This window comes from Sinocyclocheilus grahami, unplaced genomic scaffold (assembly GCF_001515645.1).
Source record: "Sinocyclocheilus grahami isolate Dianchi unplaced genomic scaffold, SAMN03320097.WGS_v1.1 scaffold60.1, whole genome shotgun sequence".
Classification (NCBI taxonomy): domain Eukaryota; kingdom Metazoa; phylum Chordata; class Actinopteri; order Cypriniformes; family Cyprinidae; genus Sinocyclocheilus; species Sinocyclocheilus grahami.
The window spans coordinates 1,758,779-1,764,960 of NW_015505239.1; positions in this window are offsets into that span (position 1 = coordinate 1,758,779).

Here is a 6,182-nt window from a genome sequence, read left to right on the forward strand (position 1 = left end):
TTATTTTCAGAAGGGAGACTTCAATAGTATACTTTCATTAAAATGGTTTCAAGTTGGTTATAATAAAGGATTTGTTCACTCAAATAACTTGTTCTTATTCTTTTAAGAGTCATTGTTACTGATAAGAATTATTGGTTAATATATACCATGAAACTGTGATAAACGTGATATTTTCTGAGACGATTATCATACCGTGAAAATCTCATACCGTTACAACCCTATTTCACACAACAGAATTTTGAATCGGTCCAGATAGTTAGCAAGCCAAATATTTCACGGGTGTCTGCAACGCGTCGGCGATTCTCTCAGATAACGTCTTTGATAATTCACAGTGCGCAATTGTCACTCACGTAAATGAGCACCGATTTGCCTCCGATTTCAGGCATTTGATGGCGATTTCGCAAAACCTGTCGGTGAGTGAAAATCAGGGCTAAAATCATGCAGTGAACTCAGCATTAGGAGACTTCTAGTCTCCTAAGTAATAACAATTTATTTTAATAAATTTGTAAAGTTGTCACAAATCTGGATTTTGGTTTGTCGTTATAGGCTATGCAGGAAAAAAATTTAAGCATTAATTTTAGCACAAGGCTGCAACATAAAATGTGAAAAAATTAAGGGGTCACACTATATACAGACATTAAACAAAAAAAGCAACTGTAAAATTCCAAAGGAATTTTAAAAGAGACACAAAAGACAAATGTTGATAGATGTATTTTCAGTGTATGAATGAGCAACCTCAAAGCAATAATGTATTCCTCGGGGCAGGCAAGAACTCACACAGGTTTGACTCAGCTACTTCATTTTGGTGGCATACCAGCTGCTCAATACAACACCCCTCGGCATCTCCAACATGTGGTTTTAATCCACACATTTCACACAAATTGCCGTCCCTGTCAGTCTCAGACAGAAACCAGTTACCAGCCACTTTAGAGTAGTTTGATAATTGCCACTTATTTGTGTGTCAAGTTTCCCACAACCGTGAAAAGACTAGTGAAAAATCACACTGTGTGATAAAAACGCACTACACTCATGGTATTGTTTCTGCTTTATATCAAGATGTGGTCTACCCATCCATCACAATGAAACACCTAATCTAAAATTAGGGGTGCTCCGATTGATCGGCTACCGATCACTATCGGCCGATAATCGCTTTGGGATGATCTCCAAAAAGCGAGCCTGCCGTGAGAGGTTTGGCACGACATGCAGCAGCACCGTCTCAGTCTCTGTCCGGCGCGGGTGAAATAATTATAATGCTGAAGGTGAGGTACTCACCTTCATATTTATTAATTAAATAACTTATAAAGTAATTTGAAAACCTTGTGTGAGACGTAGTTTCACAAACAGTGTGAGTGAATCACTGCGTGTGCGCTCTCTCTCAAATTACGCAAATGTCTTAAAATCATCACATCGCGTCTGTCTATAAGCGAGCTGCACGCTGCAGTTGACACAGGAATTGTCACTTGCACAATCAAGGCAGTGTCACATCGTCACTAAAGTTTAGAAATTGCATGAATTTTTAATTCTTGCCAGTGCTTAACCATTCAGCGCTCACACGCTCTCCTGGAGACAGTGTGCTCATGCTCGCAGCGCACACACATAATGCCAGGTTCACATTACTCCGTTTGCAGTGTGAATGTGGTGCGTATCTTTTCCAAGCTCATGTTAACGGATTAATAAAGCATTCACACTGCACACGGTTGCTGTCCGGCAGTGCGTTCCAGGGGAGGTGCGTCTGCAGCAGTACAGAGATCGTTTCCGCACCGAGTCTATTTTTGCTGCGCTGCAAGCGCTGAATTAAAGTAACAGCACATTTTTTGCAGTAAATATGAACATGGATTGACACGAAAATTTAGTAATTACACCATAAATGCATATTATTAAAGTCTACTGTGTTTCACAGTCAACGCATATGGCTTTTTAGCTAGGTTTAAAGGGAAAGAGCACTTTTAGATAAACAAGGCAATAATAGATGGCACTCGTGGAGGTAGGAAAACAAAGTTCTTTATGAACCGCAGGATTGCTTGTAATAAAGATTTCAATGCAAAATGAAAGGCAGTTGAGCTGACTATTTCTGTCAATGGTAAGTTTGTGATAACATAAGAAAAGTAGGTTAAATGTTTTGCCACTTGCTTGAGCAACTTAATATATAAGTAAATACAAAAGTAAAAAGCATTGAATAATGTGTTGCTTATATTTATTGTGTTTAAACATGTCTGTGAAAGATTGTATTACTGTACTGTGTAAAAAAGAATTGCAATGCTGAAAATGCATTTTCAGTGACAATGTTTGGATTTGAAATCTAAATAATGGATAAATGTTGTGTTTGTGGTAAACAGCCATGGATCTGTAGCGGACTCCTGTGTGAAAGCACAGTCCGTGCTGCTTCCCCTCTCACAAGAGTCAATTAAGAGGAGAATTCCCCCCATTTTCAACAATGAAATTCAGGCCCTGAATAAATGTCTAAACATCCTGATTGGATTATCACTATAAATAGTTATAAATGATAAAAAGAAGGCTTTACAAAATCGGTATCGGTGATCGGCCTCTAAAATCCTGATCGGAGCACCCCTATCTAAAATAAAAGAAAAAAGAATTAGAGCAATTTAAAACCTGCAACCTAATATTTCACACGACACAATTACAAAACAAACTTCTCCAATCTAATTCAGATCATTAAGCAACATACCAAATAAATGATTGTTTTCACATTGATCTTTCAAAATAATCCTCCTCTGCTGCCATTGGTCAGTCAAACAAATAGCCCCAACCCAAACTCACAAAATTGGTTGACGCTGTTGCTTTGCTAGACTAATTAGAAATCAGCATAGTCACAGAAACTTTAAACTTCTAGGAAATTAACCTAGAAATTGCTTATTTCTCTGCATAAACCTGCAAAAGAGGAATTATATTATCTTAGAACGCCATCTGATATGCTATGTTCTGAGTCTCAGCATGATTGTGCATGTGATATTGCTTTTACACAACAGTGCAGTAAACAAAAAGAGAATACTTAGAAACTTTCATTTTAGGTACATTACTGCCTGCCCTGTAACTTCTGTTCTGCAAACGAATAAGTTCCAAATAAAACCACAGCAAAGTAATTTTTGTGCATCTCTGAGCAAACACACAGTGGTTGAGTTTGATTCCTGTATAAATCAGCATTTCTGAATGAACTGCTTGAATGATTCAATGAATCATTTAAATGAACAATTCAAAGACTCACTTAAAAAGACCTACCAGCGTCAATTCCGTCCTCTCCCGTGGTCTCATGGGATAGTAAAGTGTCTATTGTATGCACACTTCGGAATTTAACCAGAAGCGTGAGTTACCATGACTTGCTGTTTCACAAATTTAAACATTTCAAATCTAATAATAATCTAAAATAAAATATCTAAAAATAACGGTATGAACTGTGCTTCTTATACTCAGATAATATAAAAAAATTAAATTAAATATTGGACTAACTCCTCACCTTATAAATCCTCTGGCCCTATACGGTGAACAATATTTTGTGATTAAAAAGACATAAATATTGAAAAGTGTTGAAAAGAACCACAGAAGAACGTTTATTAGTGGTGCCAGTGGTGTTTCAAAACCCCTAACCCTTAAGAAAAACATCAGTGCGCAAACATTAGCCACACCTTAGCAACCACACAGCAATGCTCTTGCATCCAACCACAAAAACTAGCAATGTCACGGCAAGTTTTGTACAAGCAAGTGCCAGTCACAATAAAAATGAAACTATAAGTCTTCTGCTCACAGTAAATACTCTTTATACTGTGCTTTATACTGTGTGTTTCTGCTGCTATTGCACTCCACAGCATTGAACACATTTACCACCACCATGATTGTGCAGCAATAAAGAAGTGTGAATCCTGAAGCTGGACCTCATCCTGAAGACAATGACCTACCCAAGACGGGACAATTTAAGGGAGTGGTCTGCCTGTGGCGGTCTCCCTTTTGACCCGGCAGCACGGGAAGATCCGGAGGAGTTTGGGATGATTTAGAGCTCTTCTCTTAGACGTGCTGACAAGGTTAGAGGGTCAACACAGACATTAACAGGTCAGTGTGTGGCCCACTTGGGGACAATTACTCCTGGCCGCGGCTAAGTGGACACTTGATTGAACACGACAGTGCTGGGAATGCGCCATCCCTATAGATAACAATTCTAAGGACCATTTAGGATAAAAAGCCCTTGTGATACGCGCCTTTATGGCCCAAATTCATCTTTCTTTGAGCTTTTAAAAAAAGAATGTTGGCAGTGTGATCGAGGGGTTATTCTCTGGGCACGAGGAAGAGAAACATTAGAGAGTGCTTGCATCTTCTGATGCTTTCAAAGAGATCACACAAGAGCAAATACAAGGTGAGGGGGTTGCTGGAGGAATCCGTGAGATGGTTTATCTCAGTTTAGAAGATTGTTTCCTCATCACGCTGAGCCTGTTAATATGTATTTTGATTGTTTGGTTTGGGTTTATAGTCGATTACAAGCTGCGATATAATTAAATTCCAAAGGAGAATCCGCAGCACTTACATTTTGATGATTGAGGTTATATGCACATCCAATTATTACTGTTATTTGTAAGGTGCTAAACAATCATTTTTACTGCCTGTAAAAAAAAAAAATATCTGGCTTGACTTTTACACACTGGCATCTTCCAGTACAGAGGAGCGACAGACTAATTCAAACCTCCCTTGACTTTTACCTCACTTCACACATACAGTGGTGTGAAAAAGTGTTGGCCCCCTTCCTGATTTCTTATTTTTTTGCATGTTTGTCACACTTTAATGTTTCAGATCATCAAACTAATTTAAATATTAGTCAAAGATAACACAAGTAAACACAACATGCAGTTTTTAAATGAAGGTTTTTATTATTAAGGGAAAACAAAATCTACAAACTACATGGCCCTGTGTGAAGAAGTGTTTGCCCCCCTGTTCAATTTCTCTAGCCACACCCAGGCCTGATTACTGCCACACCTGTTCGCAATCAAGAAATCTCTTAAATAGGACCTGCCTGACAAAGTGAAGTAGACCAAAAGATCCTCAAAAGCTAGACATCATGCCGAGATCCAAAGAAATTCAGAAACAAATGAGAAAGAAAGTAATTGAGATCTGCATTCCTCCATTATGGTCCAATTATTAAGTATGTTGAAATATATAAACTAATCTATCTTTCTGAAAATTTAAATTGCAATTCTGCACTGTTTGCGGTTCAAATTCCTTTAAAATTAATAAGCATTAAAATCAGAAAGGCATTCTCAATTAAATTCTGAATTGTACATCATTTTAGCATCTATGGGATCTAAAAGCAACCAAAAATTTTCTGTTTGTTATACTATAACATTACAAAATGTAACAGATTGCCACACAAAAAAACTGTGACTTGCCGCTTCTTATGGGGTAAGCATGTTTAGTAAAAAGCATGTGAAATGAAAATACGGTTTTTGGGTTGTTGTAAGCTGAGCTTGAGCGGCCCTGGGCAGCATCGATTGCAGCTGTAGCACGTTACGGAGATGCAGAGGACACAGTTCACTTAAGCCAGGGCGCATGCTTGTAAGAGTTTTGCCAGGGCTCCAAACAAAAAAATTGAGTAAGGAGACATTGGCTCCTATAAGAAACAAACTTAGGCGCCAAATTATTTTTTTAGGTGCCACAGAATAAACATGTTTTATTTATTTTATTATTATTATTTTATTTTTTATTTTTTTTACATTTTAATATTTCAATCATACTGTCATGTGTTTATGTCTCATCTTTTCTTGACTTTATCAGCATTTTAATCCATCTTGTAGATGACCTGGGAACTAAGGTTCACTTAAAATGGGAACTAAATGTCTTTTCCAACTTGAAATATACAGTCACACATTGTTTATTACACAGAATCTGTACCAATATCATGGACCATAAGCATCACTTGGCCACTGAGTGTAGTTTGGGCTCCTCCTTAATGCATCCTGTAAATGTTGTCATACACTCTTAAAAATAAATGTGCTTCACGATGCCATAGAAGAACCTTTTTTGTCTAAATGGTTTCATAAAAGGCTTTAACATCTGAAGAACCTTTCTGTTTTACAAAAGGGTTTTTTTGTGGTAAAAGAAGGTTCTTCAGATTATAAAAAGGTAAGAAAGAGATTTAAATAATCTTTAACTGAATGGTTCTTTGTGGAACCAAAAATGGTTCT